The sequence below is a fragment of the Mauremys reevesii genome, linkage group 2 (genome assembly GCF_016161935.1).
Source record: "Mauremys reevesii isolate NIE-2019 linkage group 2, ASM1616193v1, whole genome shotgun sequence".
NCBI lineage: Eukaryota > Metazoa > Chordata > Testudines > Geoemydidae > Mauremys > Mauremys reevesii.
In genome coordinates, this window is record NC_052624.1 from 148,482,454 (window position 1) to 148,501,401 (window position 18,948).

An 18,948-nucleotide genomic window follows, 5' to 3' on the forward strand; every position below is an offset into this window, starting at 1 on the left:
CTGCAGCTGCTGAGGAGGCTCCATACAACTGGGGAACTGTAGCTGCCTTGTGGCCAGTTTACATTGGCAGAACCATGTAGTATCCTTGTTGTCTGGCCCATTGGTCAGGAACCTACCCAGCTGTTGGCAAAGAGTTGCACTGAGATCCGGCACAGGATCCAGTGCATGCTTCCTTTGGGAAATTGCCCCGGCGTGTTTTCATGGACCGTGACCTATGGCAAGACACCAAGAGCCACGTCTATAAGACAACTGTTGTTCCTACACTTCTCTATGGATGCAAAACCTGGGCAACACATTGATAGCATGTAGACGTTCAGACTCACCTCTGTGGCGCCTCCTGCTGGTTGTCCTCGGGAATTAGCTCACTGCCAGCAAGGAGTGCCCTCTGCAGGCTGGTGATCTGCCTGTCCTCTGGCCCTGTGTCCCTCCCTGGACCCCGATGCCTCTTTTAAATGGGGTGCTGCCCCCTGGCAGTACCCCACCAATCTGGGTCTCCCCTCCTTGGGGAACCTCCAACCCACTATCCCCACTTTGCCTCAGTTTTGGCTACTGCCCAGTCTCCATCCAGCCTCTGTTCACTGGGACAGACTGCAGTATCAGCCACTCATCATAGGCAAATGGGTTTGGACCTGCTGCCTTGGCCTACCCCTGGGCTGCCCCCTGCAACCCCCAGTACCTCTTATGCTAGGCCACAGCCTGGGGCTTTCCAGGCAGGAGCTCCTCAGCCTTTCCCCAGCCCTGCTTCACCCAGGTACCCTGTGTCTAGCTCCCTGCAGCCAGACCCATCTCCCTCTACAGACAGAGGGAGACTGTTTGCTCCTGGCTTCCCTGGCCTTTTTATACAGGCCAGCTGTGGCCTGATTAGGGTGTGGCCCAGCTGCGGCCGCTTCCCCAATCAGCCCAGCTTTTAGAGCTGCAGCTTTCAAGCCCTCCCAGGCTGCTTTTTAAACCCCTCAGGGCAGGAGCAGGTAACCACCCTGCTACACAGCACTTCAAGGGAGAGGCGGTTGGCCGACGGAGACTCCTGCGACTGTGGGGCTAGCAGTGGGCGCTGCCCGGGGTTCTCTGCTCGGTGTCCCCATCAGGCTCCCTCCTTATGACCCTTTGACCTCACTCCTGTCCCTGTTCTTTTATTAGTTGTCCCCCGCACTTAGTGGGTTTCCGTGGCCCTGTGGATCCTCCCCTTAGGCTGGGGGATAACCCAATAGTACACAGCACTTCAAGGGAGAAGCGGTTGGCCAATGGAGACTCCTGCGACTGTGGGGCTTGTTTCCGATCCTTAGTCCGTTCACGTCTCCGGGCGGAGTTCCCCTGGGCGGCGTCTGCTGGCTCCCTTGACGCCTTCAAGGAGCAGTGGGCGCTGTCTGGGGTCCTCTGCTCGGTGTCCCCGTCAGGCTCCCTTCTTATGACCCTTTGACCGCACTCCTGTCCCTGTTCTTTTATTAGTTGTCCCCCGCAATTAGTGGGTTTCTAAGGCCCTGTGGAAGCTCCCCTTAGGCTGGGGGGGATCCGTTAGCATGGGGCGGGCTTTGCCCACCCTGTTTCCCGGAAACCCAATAGATACACGGCACTTCAAGAATTTGGAGAGGTACCCCCAACAATGCCTCCGGAAGATCCTTTGCATCAAGTGGGAAGATCGCCACACTAATGCCAGCATCCTCACTGAAGCCAATGTCACCAGCACTGAGGCAATGATCCTCATGCACCAACTTTGCTGGGCTGAACACTGTACGCGGATGCCAGACTCTCACCTCCCAAAACAAGTCCTCTACTCTCAGTTGACCTACGGTCAGAGATCCCGAGGTGGTCAGAGGAAACGCTGCAAAGACACACTGAAAATGTATCTCAAGAAAACTGATGTGGACATCACAAGCTGGGAGGAGCAAGCCACCAACCGACCCCAATGGCGCCATATCCTTCATCAGGTAGTGGCCCATTTTGCCTTGTCCTTGAAGCTGAAGAGAGACAGAGGAGGAAGGAAAAAGAAAGAACTTTCTCCCAGCAGGCAGTTGGCCTGCCACAAAAGATCTGTACCTACTGAAGGCGGATCTGTAGTTCCAGGATTGGACTCCTGAGTCATCTCAGGACCCAAATGTAAATCTGTGGTAGAGATCATCCTCAAATCGAGGGATTACCAATGATGATTTACTGCTTAGTGACATGACCCATGAATCAGATAATCTAAGCAAAGAGAATAGAGAGAGTGGATTTTTTTCCAGGATGCTTCTCAGCACAGCAGCTCCATGAATGTAAACCCAAACAAACAAACAAACCAAACCAAACCCTGTCAGGCTGTAGTCAGCTTTGTTGCAAACAAATGCAAATCCTCCGATTTCAGAATTGATCCATATCAAACGGAATATCAATTTAAATATTTAAAACCTGGAATTTTCCCAAGGCATTTGCTATCGAAGGCTCTAGACGTCTGTACTTTTGGGGGGTTTCCAGCTGTCTCATCCATATGACAAAGTGGAAATAAGAATTGAGCTGAAGATTTGTAATTTGTTCTTTAAGTTATTAATTTTCAATGATCAAATGTTGTTTAAACTGATTAAGGCAGCTGCTGCTTGGCCAGATGATGACATTATTTCCTTCTGGATATCCCCTCTGGCTTGCATGTTACGGCCAAGGTATTAGTATTGTATTCCTTTACTTTCTAAGATAATGCTGCAGTCGGGAGTTGCTAGGATTCTCATTAATTCCCCACCCCCAGCTGATTATTAGCCTAAACTTTTGTGCAATGCTGTCTTCCAGTCTTTACTTGCATGTTGGTTGCGCTGTCATTTAGAGCTATGTTGTCAGCAAAATCCAGATCTTCTAGTATATTGTTGTTGAGCCACTTACCCCAGATAATGCAGATCACAGTTGCTAAACCAAGGAAAGCTTTGGGATATATTCATAGAGTAGCTCCAAGCATAGTCTGTTCACAGTTGTCTCAAATTCACGTCTGGCTGTGAAGTGACATTTCAGTGAATGTTTCTTGTCTCTCAACAATGGAACAAAGTTTATCCTGGGCTTAGGTTAGAAAGGGCTTTATATCAGAGGAGTGCATTCTTGAAACAAGCAGTGCATCTGCTGAAGAGTCTGAATTCAGTGACCTGTTCAGTGTTTGGAGAGGGAAGAGATAATAAGGACAGAAGCTCAATTGTGGCTGTCAGATTGAGTATGAATGTTGGTTCAGTATCTGCTCCAATCCTGAACCATTTTGCTGAGAAGCCTGGCACAGAAAGTCACAAAATGCCCTCTAAGAATGTTAAGTCACACATAAGGAAAAGCTGTTAAAAATCAAAGCAGAGTTATCTTTCCTGGCACATGGTGAAGGATATAGAAAACCAGATGCTGACAGTTAGAGCATCCAAATCTGCAAGTATACTGTTCATGCAAATGTGCATAGCTCATTAAAAGAGCACTTTTAGTAGATGGGTCCATATACTTGATTCCAACTCAGGGATGGGCGAATGACCCTTCTGATGGCTATTAATGTTTGCAGATTGGATAACACTAATGGTCCTCAAAAGGTTCTGCCATGTGGGGTTAACAGCATTGATAGTCTAGAGGTGACGTAGATGTAATAATACTTAGAAGTGTTCGTTTTCAGAACACTTTGCAAACTTCCAATAATTCTCCTTTAAGCTAGGTACTCAATTTTATACTTGACAAAAGGAGGGTTTCCCCAAAGCCACAGCAAGTCAAAGCAGGAATTAAAAAGCAGAATAGAAGTTCCTGGCTCAAATCATCCATCTCTAGCTCTTTACTTTTTCCTGTAGTTTAAGTGCTGGGACTTAGGCTTTTGGAGCAGGAGATCAGAGTTCTATCCCCACTGTTGCAATGAAGTTCTGAAAGACTACAGTATGCACCATAGTGACAGCCATTAAGTTGTTAGATGGTTGTGGATTTGTTACAGAAACAGTACTGAAATATATTGAATAGTTCATTCCCTGTTGCTATATAATAAACCTCATTACTCTTATCTATACATGCAAGGTTTTCTTCACAAAAGGAAGACTAGAGGCTTAAATGCTTCATGTAGAAAATTTCACTGCTTCCAGCTCTTGCCACCCTCACTCCAAAAACACCTCTGGGGTTTGTGACTCCATGGTTGAGAATTATTGCTCTAATGGAAACTGAACTTTGCAACTGCTTTGCTCATAGGCCTCTGCTCTACTAGTTATAATGACAGCAGCTGCATCGCAAACATGCATGGATGCCAACTGTAGTTCCCATTATTCACTCAGCCTCAGTGAAGAAGGGTTTATCGGTAGTGCACTTGTAGAGAGCTCCTGGCAGATAGCCAGCCAGAAGGATGAGGCACAAAATCACCAGCATAAGAACATAAGAACGGCCATACCGGGTCAGTCCAAAGGTCCATCTATCCCAGTATCTGTCTACTGACAGTGGCCAATGCCAGGTGCTTCAGAGGGAGTGAACCTAACAGGCAATGATCAAGTGATCTCTCTCTTGCCATCCATCTCCATCCTCTGGCAAACAGAGGCTAGGGACACCATTCCTTACTCATCCAGGCTAATAGCCATGAATGGACTTAACCTCCATTAATTTATCCAGTTCTCTTTTAAACACTGTTATAGTCCTTACCTGAGGAGGTTGTGAAGGCTAGGAGTTCCACAGGATGACTGTGCGCTGCGTGAAGAAGAACTTCCTTTTATTTGTTTTAAACCTGCTGCCCATTAATTTCATTTGGTGGCCCCTAGTTCTTATATTATGGGAACAAGTAAATAACTTTTCCTTATTCATTTTCTTCACATCACTCATGATTTTATATACCTCTATCATATCCCCCCTTAGTCTTCTCTTTTCCAAGCTGAAGAGTCCTAGCCTCTTTAATCTTTCCTCATATGGGTCCCTCTCCAAACCCCTAATCATTTTAGTTGCCCTTTTCTGAACCTTTTCTAGTGCCAGTATATCTTTTTTGAGGTGAGGAGACCACATCTGTACGCAGTATTCGATATGTGGGCTTACCATGGATTTATATAAGGGCAATAATATATTCTCAGTCTTATTCTCTATCCCCTTTTTAATGATTCCTTACATCCTGTTTGCTTTTTTGACCGCCTCTGCACACTGCATGGACATCTTCAGAGAACTATCCACGATGACTCCAAGATCTTTTTCCTGACTTGTTGTAGCTAAATTAGCCCCCATCATATTATATGTATAGTTGGGGTTATTTTTTCCAATGTGCATTATTTTACATTTATCCACATTAAATTTCATTTGCCATTTTGTTGCCCAATCACTTAGTTTTGTGAGATCTTTTTGAAGTTCTTCACAGTCTGCTTTGGTCTTAACTATCTTGAGCAGTTTAGTATCATCTGCAAACTTTGCCACCTCACTGTTTACCCCTTTCTCCAGATCATTTATGAATAACTTGAATAGGATTGGTCCTAGGACTGACCCTTGGGGAACACCACTAGTTACCCCTCTCCATTCTGAGAATTTACCATTAATTCCTACCCTTTGTTCCCTGTCTTTTAACCAGTTCTCAATCCATGAAAGGACCTTCCCTTTTATCCCATGACAGCTTAATTTACGAAAGAGCCTTTGGTGAGGGACTTTGCCAAAGGCTTTCTGGAAATCTAAGTACACTATGTCCACTGGATCCCCCTTGTCCACATGTTTGTTGACCCTTTCAAAGAACTCTAATAGATTAGTAAGACACAATTTCCCTTTAAAGAAACCATGTTGACTATTGCTCAACAGTTTATGTTTTCTATGTGTCTGACAATTTTATTCTTAACTATTGTTTTGACTAATTTGCCCGGTACTCATGTTAGACTTACCGGTCTGTAATTGCTGGGATCACCTCTAGAGCCCTTTTTAAATATTGGCGTTACATTAGCTAACTTCCCGTCATTGGGTACCGAAGCCGATTTAAAGGACAGGTTACAAATCTTAGTTAATAGTTCTGCAACTTCACATTTGAGTTCTTTCAGAACTCTTGGGTGAATGCCATCTGGTCCCGGTGACTTGTTAATGTTGAGTTTATCAATTAATTCCCAAACCTCCTCTAGTGACACTTCAATCTGTGACAGTTCCTCAGATTTGTCACCTACAAAAGCCAGCTCAGGTTTGGGAAGCTCCCTAACATCTTCAGCCGTGAAGACTGAAGCAAAGAATCCATTTAGTTTCTCCGCAATGACTTTATCGTCTTTAAGCGCTCCTTTTGTATCTTGATCATCAAGGGGCACCACTGGTTGTTCAGCAGGATTCCTGCTTCTGGTGTACTTAAGAAACATTTTGTTATTACCTTTGGAGTTTTTGGCTAGCCGTTCTTCAAACTCCTCTTTGGCTTTTCTTATTACATTCTTGCACTTAATTTGGCAGTGTTTATGCTCCTTTCTAATTGCCTCACTAGGATTTGACTTCCACTTTTTAAAGGAAGTCTTTATCTCTCACTGCTTCTTTTACATGGTTGTTAAGCCACAGTGGCTCTTTTTTAGTTCTTTTACTGTATTTCTTAATTTTGGGTATACATTGAAGTTGGGCCTCTATTATGGTGTCTTTAAAAAGCGCCCATGCAGCTTGCAGGGATTTCACTTTAGTCACTGTACCTTTTAACTTCTGTTTAACTAACCCCCTCATTTTTGCATAGTTCCCCCTTTTGAAATTAAATGCCTCAGTGTTGGGCTGTTGAGATGTTCTTCCCACCACAGGGATGTTGAATGCTATTGTATTATGGTCACTATTTCCAAGCGGTCCTGCTATAGTTACCTCTTGGACCAGTTCCTGTGCTCCACTCAGGATTAAATCTAGAGTTGCCTCTCCCTTTGTGGGTTCCCGTACCAGCTGCTCCATGAAGCAGTCATTTAAAGTATCGAGAAATTTTATCTCTGCATTTCGTCCTGAAGTGAAATGTTCCCAGTCAATATGGAGATAATTGAAATCCCCCACTATTATTTGGTTCTTAATTTTGATAGTATCTCTAATTTCCCTTAGCATGTCATCATCGCTATTAGTGTCCTGGTCAGGTGGTCGGAAATCGATCTCTAATGTTATAATCTTATTAAAGCATGACATTTCTATCCATAGAGATTCTAGTGCAGTGGCTCTCAAACTTATTTACTGATGACCCGTTTCACATAGCAAGCCTCTGAGTGCGACCCCCCCTTATAAATTATTATTTTTATATATATATTTAACACCATTATAACTGCTGGAGGCAATGGAAGTGGAGGTTGACAGCTTGTGACCCCCATGTAATAACCTTGTGACCCCCTGAGGGGTCCTGACCCCCAGTTTGAAAACCCCTGATCTAGTGAATGGCTGTATGGAGGAAATGGGAAAGAGATGGGTGAACTGATTAAAAGAAAAAAAAAAAGGCAAGAATCCCCTTGAACCTTTGCTGCTTTCTAGAACTGAGTCTGAAGGCAACCTTGCTGATGGTTCTAAAACATCCAACTTTGTTTCAGAATTTCCAAATCAGCCTCTGCAAAAGATGTATCATGATACCGCATTGCAGCATTTCTGGCCCATTCAGAAGGATTACCAGAAATCTCCAAAGATCTTCTCATCAAGGAGCCAGCTCAATTTTGTAGGACCAAGAAGCCACATTCTACACTTGTGTTCCTTCTTTGGTGTCCCCTGTATTCCAAGGGGGGTGATTTTTATGGGGACCACAGGGAAGTAAGTGCAGACTTTATTCCATAGTATTTTGATAAGCATCTGAAGTTTTGGATAATTTGAGTGTTTTTCAGATAAGATCCCTAACTGAGGGTTTGACCATGACCAGCTAGGTACTGTGGGACAACAAAAAATGAAGGCTAAGAACTCCATGTGAGCCCTCTGGAAAGACGTGACAGTGCTCAAATGAAACAGCAGTCCACAAACTCCGCTGGGGGAGAGCAGTAGTAGAGAGCAGAAGTAACAGGAGCTGGAGAGGAAATCAATACTGTCATTTTTATTTCCCTGAAAGCGCTTTAGAGACTCGTATGCAGTTCTGAGCTACTAACAAGCATAGGAACATAGGATTCAAATACTGATTATTAATGCAGAAGCAGGTGAAATTCTCTTACACCCTATTTTAAACCGCAGCTATTTTATGAATTCAGGGGCTCTCCATCTTTCCATGGAACACCAGAACAAAGGCAAACCAAAAAGCCACAGTTAATGTAAGTAACCCTGGAATATTGCATCCATACTTCAATCTGTTTGTTGAATGCTGGCATTTCTCTAGCTGCCTGGCAAATGTATGCACAGGAGATTGTGTACATTAATCTACAAACAATGAACACCCTAGTTATTAACCACAATTTTAATTGTGCTCTAGAAAGTGGATTTGAATTCTGAAGGTTTGGAAGGTCAAATAGGCAATAAAACTACACCATCATTTATATATGATAATACTTATGCGGCATCTTTCATCCATATATCTCAACAAACATTGGACCTGCTTTACCACTGCTTTAACTCCTCATCTTGCTTTATATCTGTGCAAAGTGGGTGTAAAATGCTACCAAATCACAATTTTCCACTCATTTTCTACAGATAAATCAATTGATACCTACTTTGCCCAGGTGTAAGAGACTATACAAACTCATCTTGTCTTATGGTCTCCTGGCATTAGATAGGATGTTATAAGCTGAGATAGTACTATTTATATAAGCCTCCAATGCAGGGAATACCTCCGGTGCTGAGGGCCAGTATGCCAGGCACAAGATGCATCACGGGGTAGTGGTGGCCTAGAGAGTGAATCAGGGGAGTTACAGCTAAGACAGACTTATGTCCTGATAATTCTGTGCATCTGCTTGTAAACTGCCCTAGCCTGCAGACCTTGAATATAAGAGGTACAAGCGGCTTTTCTTCTGTATTTGCACCTATGGCAACACAGGTCTGAAGAGGAAGGCTGGTCCAATGGTTAGTGCATAAGCCTAGGACTGGAGAGACTCAGCTTCAATTCCATGCTCCACCACAGTGTGGGTGTGACTTTGGGCAAGTCACTTAGTCTTTGTGCCTCAATCATCCATCTGTAAAGTGGGGCTATAGCACTGCCCTACCTTACAGGGGGATTGTGAAGATAAATGTTGGATTGTGAAGAACTCAGATAGGCCGGCATGGAGGGCCAGACAGTACATAGGATAGAATCTGTCCCACAAGGCAGTGGAAAAATCACCTGGCCCATTAAGCCTTACAATAACCCTGTGCTTTATAAACTTACCTGAGTGCACAGATTATTTTAGTGGCAGAGCAAAGAATAGAACTCAGGAGTCCTGACTTCCTTCCCATCTTCTGCTTGAACCACTAGACCAAACTTTTATTTATATAAATCTAAAGTTACATGTTGCATGAAAACATCCATTTCTGATTACAAGGCCATGTACCCAGAAAATGTATCCACCTGGAAAAGATATATAGACTGAGCTAAAACAGCACTATAAAAAAAAACCAAACCGTGTCTGGAGCTTGCTAGGGTCTCTACTCTTGCATGCTGGGTATCTGTCGTGGCTGTCAGGGAAAGTAAATTGCAATGAATCTTATCTGTGACTCACTTACCTTTGAGAGGCTTCATAAAGTCAAGTCACATACCAAGGCTAGAATTTTTAAACACAGGACTTCCCCTAGGAATTTCAGATCTTTCATTGGATGTTCAGAAGTGGTGGATGTGGTTTTATTTTTAAATTTTATGTTGCTTCTATTGATGATTTTATAACACCACTTCCTTTCTGAAATCAAGGGAAAATGGCTGGCTTCATCTCTAGAATCCAGCCATGCTTAAGGAATAATCCTCCACCTGACAGATGCATTTTTATTTCACCCAAGGACCCTTCATGAATTTGCACTTAAAAATGCTTTGAGATCCTTAGAAAGAAGGCAATCTGCACACATTAATTTAGGCTACAACTACCCATAGCAGATGGGAATGATACATTATCTATTTTACTGCTGAAGAAATTTAGGCTTACCTTATCAAAATGAACCCTTCGGTATTGTAAGTTCACCTCGTGGCACCTACAGTTTTGCTCTGTTTAACAATAGGAAAGTTGATCCCCAGCTAAGAATCAAGACCTAAGTGACTTGTCTTAAGTTAAGCAGGAAGTTTGTGGAAGAGATGGGAATAGAGCCTGGCTTTCTGAATGGCCTGTCTTTTGCCTTAACTGCACAACTGCTCCTTCTCCACCTCCACCTCCATCCCGTCCTGATGTCCCACCTGCATTACACACATTTCCTCCCCACGAGATGCTGTTGGACTGTGCAGAAAGGCAGTGGGAGAACAATGAGCAATCAATCTGGTAGCTCCCTACGCCAGTGCCTCTGCCAATAAATCGTCCTTCCTGAACAGTTCCTATTTGACAGACATGGCAGTGATGCCAAAGCACTAAGAGTCCTTGATGATGCTTCCTGATAGCTTATTTGATTCTTGAAATTGGAAGTCACAGTGCATCCAGCACCATTAGCCAAGACAGACACATGGAGGCTAGAATTTTCCTGCAAAATACCTCATGTCTCTCTTTTAAAAAAATAAATAAATAAATAATTCCAAAGCGCTCATTTCCCCACAATTACATTTGCTGCTTGATTTGTTTGCAGCATGTAAGAAAGGTGAAGGTTGTTGAAAGCTCAACTGCACTGGTCCACTGAAACCCTGATCTAGCACATCCAGGAAGGAGCAAAACCTTATTTATTGGCTTTAATGATTAACTGCTTCTGGCAGTGCCTCAGTAAACATTTGCTCTATCAGATCACACCTTTACTATTGTATTCCTCTCATTAGTTGCCCACAATGAACTCTCTTTATTTGTCTTATTGCTAATTTTACTTCATCATTTACTACAGACTCTGAAAATAGGTAGTATTCAGCACACCATGCATGGCTGAAATGTCACAAGAACATACACAGGTATTTGGAGCATGGCTGGCTTTTTTATGATTGTACCTGAACCGTTTTCATCTGAAAAGTGAGGGCCGGGGAAAGGCCAGTCTTATGTATCATAATGAACTGGCTACTATGTGTGCACACCACTGCCCTGCACTGGGTAGAATTGGAGCTGTTCAACTGTGTGTCATAGATCCTTTACTGCTTTTGGTGCAAGATGGTTTAGTTTCTGTCCCCACTGTTGCAAGTTCAGAGTGGCCACAGCCTGCAGCATCACGACAACCAGGAAGTTCTTAGATATCCATGGCTAGATATCCCTTTGTGCGTCAGGGACAGGGTGTGTTGCAGGGAGTGGACCTTGTGCTTTCAGTTTGCCTCACTGAATCAGTGCCGTGTTTTTTCCACCTGTGGGAAGCACAGCAGTGCTGAGGCTAACCTCTGCTATCTTTTCTGGGTAGTGATCAGCTACAGTGTTCTACTGCAGCCGGGAACAACTGTTGTAGGTGCGGGCTCTGGGGAGGGTTCAGTGACCGGGAAAATTCTGGCCCCATCTAGCTTTGCAGTCACTCACACATTGAAACAGCCAGTAAACATTTTTTCTGCCTATAATATTCTGTTTTGTTGGGTGAACACCTGTTCTACACATATGGTAGAAACGGTTCCTGGCAGCGCTCTCATTTCTACTTTCAGGGGAAGAGTTACTCATTTTAAGAGAATGGAGGAAAATATATTTTCTCTCTTCCCCATCCCAGCCAAACCACAGTGTTATTCATTTCAGCGATAGCCCAAGGTTGTGTGTTGGCTTCAGGCTCAATTAGGGCCAGGGATCAAGGCTGAGATTTGCTAGCACCAACACTCCAAAACTGTTCTCACAAGATTTCAGCCCCAAATGGCAGAAATGTCATGTGCACTGCAACTAGAAGATAGGCTTCTTAGAGGTTTGCATCGAACCCAAAACCAAGGGATATATTCAGAAGCCATGATTTGAACCAGACTCTCCCATGCCATATTGCCCCTGAAAGCCACAAGCACCTCAGCCACCTAAATTCTGCATCCCATAGTCCAGTGCCTCATATCTGATTGCCACAAAGACCAGTTCCCAACAACAGTACTGGGCACTGTGGGCCAGGAATTTCAGAATGGTTGAACCACAACTGACCGACATGCTCTAGGATGATGCACTAAACCTTCACAGGGTCAAATGAGACAGCTGACCATGCAATCAATGTCCCGGTATGAATTCAGAATGCTGAATGTGTTCAGTAAAGCTGTTAGCTCTTTACCCTAACAAAGAGCCTTAACCTATTAATTATAAAACAGTATTATTGCAAACCTGCAGCAGAAGCAAGTCATCCCAGCTGGCATGGCAGTGTTGTCACTTTCTGCTATGCCCGTTTAATCTTTACTGAAGAAAAAGATGGTCATATGACCCAAAGCAACAGATGAGGGGCCAGATCTGCGGCTGATGTAAATCAGCATAAATCCATGGAATTCAATAAAGCTAGGCCCAGTTTTTCACATGGGGCATCAGGCCTGAGGAATGTGACTGACTTATTTATTACAAGTGGCTTGAAAGTGCGAACATGGATAAGGCACTAGATACACAGGCTAACTGGCCAGGAAAACCACAGTGGGCAGGAATGTAAATGTAAGTGCTTTAGTCTGCACTTCAAACTCTCTCAGTTTGGAAAGGCAGGGAATGTTAACAACATGCTGTCAGGGCCAGGAAGCAGGCAGCCAGGCCTAGTGGCTAGCATAGGGCAGGTCCCCATGCCAGCTGGGGTTCAGAACCAGGAGGTCAGGAGCTGCCATCAGGAACCATGAGCCAGATACCAGGAATCAGGCCAAGTCAGAAAACCAGGAGGCCAGGACAACGAGATAGGAGCAGGTAGGACTGGTGAACAGTCTAAAGCAGGGAGGAGCCAAGCTGTATGGACAACACCCTGTTCCGCTGTCTGGCTTAAATACGGGGAGTGGGCCCAACAGGAGCTCCAGTGTTCCAGTTTGGAGCATGGGGGTGGCACCTTCTATCTGAGCTGGGCTTCAAGAAGGCCTGGTTCTAGATGATGCCAGGAGGTTGCCAGGGTTGGAGCATAAAGACGCTCAGTAACCCTGCGGACCTGGATTCGAGTCCCTTGACTCATGACACCTGCTTCAGTCAGAGACATCTCTGAATGATAAGGAAGAGCCCCACCAGCTGAGATTAACTTTTTCAGTTAAGTGTGTAGGAAGTGTCAGAAATCCAGAGCTCAGATGCATGGGAAAACTGGCTTGGATAGGTAATAGGTCATTTGTACTTCCATAGTGCCATTCATCCATGGCCTCAGGGGGCTTTATAAAGGTCATTCATCCTTTCGTCACTCCTGTGGAGGTAAATACCTAGCTCTTATCTAGCACTTTTTATCTGTAGATTTCAAAGTGCTGTACCAAGGAGGTCAGTATAATTATCTCCATTTTACAGACAGGGAAACTGAGGCACCGAGAGGGGACATGCCCAAGTCACCCAGCAGGCCAGTAGCAGAACTGAGACTAGAACCCAGATCTCCTGTTGCGTGAAATGACTGCCGTCATTTTAGCAGCTGTCTAACAGTAGACAGTAATACCATACAACAGTTTAGAATGGGAAGAAGAAAGAATCACATCTCCATGGCTTGCAAAGTTCACCTTCCTCATTCGCTCTGTGTTTGATTTTTTTTGTGGGGGGTCCTGGCATGTAAAATGTCATTAGTTTTTCATAATCATCTTGGTAAAGGATGGGTGAGCCGATTTAGTGCTTTGGCTGGTAAATGTCATGACAGGTTTACAAAACTTGCTGTATCCAATTGAAAAGGCAGATGGAAAATAAGGGAAGCAGAACTTAACTTTTTTAACTTGGAAATTGCTCAAGACATCATGGTTACCCAACCAGACTAAAAAACCATAGGATCTTTAAGAGCTACAAATGATCAGGATCTTGGCTTAGCCATCTCATTCAGAAGGAGAGTTTCTCCAACAGCACAGAGTCCCTTAGCAACATAGAATCATAGAAATATAAGGCTGGAAGGGACCTCAAGAGGTCACCTATTCCATCTCCCCACTCTAATGCACATATCTAGACTATCCTTAACTGGTGTTTTTGTCTAACCTGTTCTTAAAAACCTCCAAGGATATGGATTCCACGACCTCCCTAGGGAACCTGTTCCAGAGCTTAACTGTCCTTATAGTTCAAAAGTTTTTTCTAACACCCAACCTAAATCTCTTTTGCTACAAACTAAGCCAATTGCTTCTCATCCTACCCTTGGTGGACATGGAGAACAACTGTTCACTGTCCTCTTCATAACAAGCTTTTACATACTTGAAGACTTAAACGGGGGCATTGATTTAATAAGGACTCAGAGGGACAAAGCCACCCAGCAAGTCCTCATCATCACCTCTTGTACCTCCCTGGGTGTTCTTTGAAGGTCTCCCGTCCTAATATTCACTCAACACATTTCAATTTTAGCTTGTGAAATCTGGAAAGGTTCTAGCACTCCAGCCTCTGGCCCAAGATGTGATCAAACCCAAGTCTCTCTCAGTGATTTCAAAGAGTTTGGTTAGTTTTATCTGCATTTGTTAATTCTTCATCCTCTTCAATACACCCTACTTTCAGCTGGCAGGAGGAATGAATATACTGAAATACCTTGGGATAGAGAAAGCTTATTTCCAAGCAAAGCCCAACATGGAATGACAGCATCATGAAGAAATCTGTTCTCATAAGCTTTCCAGTCAGATTTCCAGGCCAAAGATGGGTTTGAATCTACATTTTGGATATGCTCCAAACTGAACTGAATCTCTGACCCTGTAGTCATATACTCATTACTGTAATTTATTGATGGTGACAAAGAGTTTCATAAAAGATATTTGCCTTTACTTGCTTTATTGTGCATATCAGGCCATGGTGTTTGCTCATGTCTGTGAGTATTGAGACACTAATCATACATTTGGAGACCTTTAGTTTTAGTTTAAAGGGAAACAAAAAGAACAGAAGAGAAGTCTCCAAGAGACAGTACAGTGCATATTTCCTGTGTATCATATCTGAAGTGAACACAACACGGCAAATGCCCTTAGCAGAAAGCAGGTATCTACACATTTAAAGATGCAGTATGCAAAAAAAAGTCACATTCTCATCCCCATAAACTGCCTTTTATTTTTGTCTTGGTTCAGGTATTAAAAAGGAAATATTTATGTTTATTCAATTCCCAACCACCCAGTCTATACAGCCCACCTTCCTCTTACCAGCTTTTCCAGATTAAAACAAACACAAGCCTGTTTTTAAAATGACTATTGTAAATTTTTGTAAACCTGAAGCTCAGATTTATTACAGCAATTAGGGCATCCTCTCTTATATACGACACTGGACATTTTAAATGACTGTGTAGTGGATTAAATGGTTCATTGTGATAGAAGGTTTATTTTTATGTTGTATTTGTATCGTCACAAGGCAGTAAGTTTACTTTTGTAGATTTACTGCCCTGCCAATTCAAAGTGCTGAGCCAGGACACCATGGCTAGAAAAGCAGCACTGGAACACCCATTCCATAAATGAACTTGTGATCTACAATCCACTTGTCAATGGATAGCAGGTGCCATCAATATTGTTGGCTGATACATGCTCTCCTTCAAAATAGTCCACAAGTACGAGGAATCTCCAGGACACACTCACTCTCACATACGGTGACTGTCTAGGATGCTGGTAGACAGCAAAGCTATGTAAATGAGCAGGCTTAGGGCCAATTTACATCAGTCGCTGAATATCATTTGGTGGTTGACTCAAAAAGGGCAAAGGCAAGGCTCCCTGTGATTGCCCTGAGGAGGCACCACTGCTGAATCTTATTAGTTTCTACTACATTATTTGCTGACCTGCCCCTTGCATCATCATTTGCAAACTTAATGCCTAAGTCATTTATGTACAAATATATCAGTGGAGAAGGCCGAGGTTAAATAATTAGAGAGAAGATCTTCAACAATTCATCCATCTTGCAGTAAAATGTCACCGCATGACCTTCACAGAGATCTTTGCCATAGTCTTTCTCAGCCACTAGATGGAAGGCAAGACACAGACACCAGACCCTGGGGTGTTCCACCACTTGCCAGCATCTTCCCCTCTCAGCCAATCTGAAGAAGAGCTCTGTGTAGCTTGAAAGCTTGGCTCTCTCACCAACAGAAGTTGGCACAATAAAATGTATTACCTCACCCAGCTGGTCTACCTCATAGCCTGGGCCCAACACTGCTACAACAACACAACAGTGGCTTACTGTTAACATCTGTCCTTGGCTAGCTAATGAAGGGTTTGGTCTTGTAAGGTGCTAACTGCATTGGTCCCAGTGCAGTGAAGCAGTTAATTACAAGCTCAACTTTCAGTAAATGAGTTAGGACTCACTTGGGCAGAAAGTTAAGCCTGCTGTCCTGGAACAGGGCAAAAGTACCCATGATCTTGCAGAGTTGAGCCCCAGATTATTAGGAAAGATGGTCCCTTCTATTCCTGTGCTATCCAATACTTTCTAACCTTATAATTTACTCCTCCTTACAACATGATGCCAGATACATTTTACTTGGATTTCATAAAGGTAACATTGCATCAGTTGCGTAGTTCTCTTGAAAGTACACAGGACTTGCCCTATCGATTCTGATTGTTGGTCCTTTAAATCTGGTATCCTCCTGCACACACCATTAACTGAATCCTCAGAGAGAGGTAACTCCCACCTATCATGTACCTACCTAGGTATGCACTGCTATAAACTGATGGAGGAAAGTCCTTCTTCATCCCTGCAGCACTCACCATTAGACTCAAGCACTAGACTGGATAAAACCTACATTAAGATGTTACTACTGGTCAAAAGATCCTGCATCCCCCTTTTAAATCCAGCTATAGTATCAGGTCTTCAGTCTGATCTCACTGACTGGTGTAACTTTATGATTTGCATCTGATTTCCATCAGTATAAGCAGAATGAATTCATTTGCCTTTTGAGTCCATAACCTTAGGGGGCTGTGAATTCTGTAGGAAAACACCACACTATGTGGAAAAAAGTGGCATTGTTTTCATATTAAAGAACAAACAGCATAAAAAGGATGAACTGAACAATTATTACATCACCCTTCTTAAATCTTAAATACTTCAGTAATAATACAACATTCTGTGCAGACCTCTATCTTCTTTGACATTCTCTGGACCTTTTCAAGTTTTTTTTTTAAAGATACAGCAACCAAAAGGATACTGTACTCAAATGAATGTGTAATATAATATTATTTTAAAAAATGGGACCAAAAATGCACCTTGACATCCTGTTTGCTCTTTCAGCCACTAGCACATCAGTAATCTAACCACATTGATTCCCAGAGCGTCCTGCAAGCTCATAGACAATGAGAACTGGTAGGACCACAGTCAATACACTCATAGGGAATTTAGACTATATTCCAAGGGGACAGTACTCTGCAGATACTCAGGTTAATTTCCTCCATCATTGCATTGCCCTGTCCCCCAAAGCATTTCCAGGACAGATTTTCAATGAGATTTTGGCATTTTAGCTATCCTTTACACCAGGGATTGGCAACCTGTGGTACACAGCCCATCAGGGAAATCTGCTGGCGGGCCGGGATGGTTTGTTTACCTGCAGCATCCTCAGGTTCAGCCAATCCCAGCTCCCGCTGGCCATGGTTCGCCATTCCCGGCCAATGGGGGCTGCAGGAAGTGGCGACCAGCACATCCCTTGGCCCACGCCGCTTCCTGCAGCCTCCATTGGCCTGGAACAGCGAACTGCGGCCAGTGGGAGCTACAATCTGCTGAACTGCGGATACTGCAGGTAAACAAACCATCCTGGCCCACCAGTGGATTTCCCTGACGGGTAAAACGTTGCCGATCTCTGTTTTACACCTTTGAAAATCTGCCCCTTAAAGTCCATCTGGAGCTCCTTGCAATCCCCTGTTGTTTTTACTGAAGAGGGAAAAACAAACAAACGAAGAACCAACTTAGTGTCCTCAGCAGAGTTCTCCAATTTGCTTTCCGCTTCCTCCTCCAAGTCATTAACAACCTGATTGCTTCCTTCTTAATAGATTATATTGAAACCTTTGCATCCCTCTAATGATCATCAAGCTAAAGTGATTAAGCAAAGTTAGCCAACAATCACATTACCGGATAGTGATGATGACCTAAATGTTATGAACACAACTAGCTTAATAATAAGGGGAATGAACAATGGGTATGTAGAGTGATGCCTAAGAAAAGATTATTTGTATTGGATATAGAGCACCTGATACACCATCCTAAAGACCACATCCCCTGTTTCTGTTTCTCTCTCTCTCTCTCACACACACACAGTACAACAGCAATTCAAGCTTCCTCTGTCCTGTCCTGGAGTTGGTCCCTTATCATTAATGACCATCAGCCATGTACTTGTTTGTCAGGCATGTTTATTGTGCCACTGACTATCTTAATGCCAAATGCATTTATTGTTACAATGGATCTAATATTGATTTCTGTAGGATTGCATTGCAACCGACTACAGATGAATATGTTACTGTGACTATCTGGGTTAGGTTTAGCGCTCCAGATGGATTGCAAAGCTTTAGGACATGCCACTAAATCCCTGAGCATTTCTCACATACACAACCCTTTCCCTGCCCCCCTTTTTCTCTCCTCATTGAATTATCTCCAGGACTGGACGGGGTTGAAACACCATAACCTCATGCAGAAGGTAGCTGATCAACTATTAGCCATTTTTCAGAATGACACAATAGGGCCTAAATTATGGAGACTTCCATTTAATCTTAGGAAATGAGATGCTGCTAACACTCTCATCCATGTTCCTTTATGAAGGAAACCATATGTTAAGGAGATAGACAGACACAGTGAAATGCAGATGATACAACCATTTCATGCCATTGAACAAATCCCAGATGGTACAGGTGCATTTTCTATTGATATTCCATGTGTTCCAATACCATTTGATTGAAAAGAAATAGCTGCTCAATTGCCAGAAATCAGTGACCACAATATGCAATAGACTATTAGTGTTGTTCAGGATGCAGACTCTTCCAAGCTATTCCATCAATTGTACTGAAGAATGGAGGGTTTCCCTGGGCCCCCATCCCTGAGTGAAACTTTC

The 18,948-nt window shown here is 43.5% G+C and overlaps 1 protein-coding gene across 11 annotated transcripts in view; it reads right to left on the reverse strand.

The window, feature by feature from the left end:
• LOC120397400 (tetraspanin-15-like) overlaps positions 1-18,948 on the reverse strand; it is a 248,840-nt gene that overhangs the window by 218,625 nt on the left and 11,267 nt on the right. The gene's annotated exons all lie outside the window — the stretch shown is intronic.